Source organism: Odontomachus brunneus, unplaced genomic scaffold (assembly GCF_010583005.1).
Source record: "Odontomachus brunneus isolate Ranch 3 - 2012 unplaced genomic scaffold, Obru_v1 Obru_scaffold_072, whole genome shotgun sequence".
NCBI classification, from domain to species: domain Eukaryota; kingdom Metazoa; phylum Arthropoda; class Insecta; order Hymenoptera; family Formicidae; genus Odontomachus; species Odontomachus brunneus.
This window is the reverse complement of record NW_022639522.1, coordinates 458,543-458,901: the sequence shown is the minus strand read 5'-3', so window position 1 is coordinate 458,901 and position 359 is coordinate 458,543. Positions and strand designations below refer to the sequence as shown.

General features: G+C 34.3%; 1 protein-coding gene across 1 annotated transcript in view; it reads right to left on the bottom strand.

The window, feature by feature from the left end:
• Positions 1-359, bottom strand: part of LOC116847005 (odorant receptor 49b-like) — a 44,308-nt gene that overhangs the window by 6,303 nt on the left and 37,646 nt on the right. The gene's annotated exons all lie outside the window — the stretch shown is intronic.

Sequence of the window (359 nt, the reverse complement as noted above, 5' to 3'; positions counted from 1 at the left end):
ACGTGGGTATGGTTGGATGTACGGGTAGTTAGATATAAGTTTGTGATGATAAGTTACAGAAAAAGATAGATGACCGTCATACCACATCTACCTACCGACACATGCTCACGCGCGTGCGTGCGCACACACTACACACAGCACACACACATGCACACGCACGCACACATACACTCGCCACACATATTTCGATTTTATATTGAATTACGAAATATGATATTGAATATTGAAATACGAAAAGTTTTTGAATTTCTCAGTAGGTGGAATTTTAATAGATTAGTTTAATGCAATATGTCAAATATATATATTTCTTTACCCTTATAGAAATATCATATTAAGAATCATTGATTAATTACTTATTT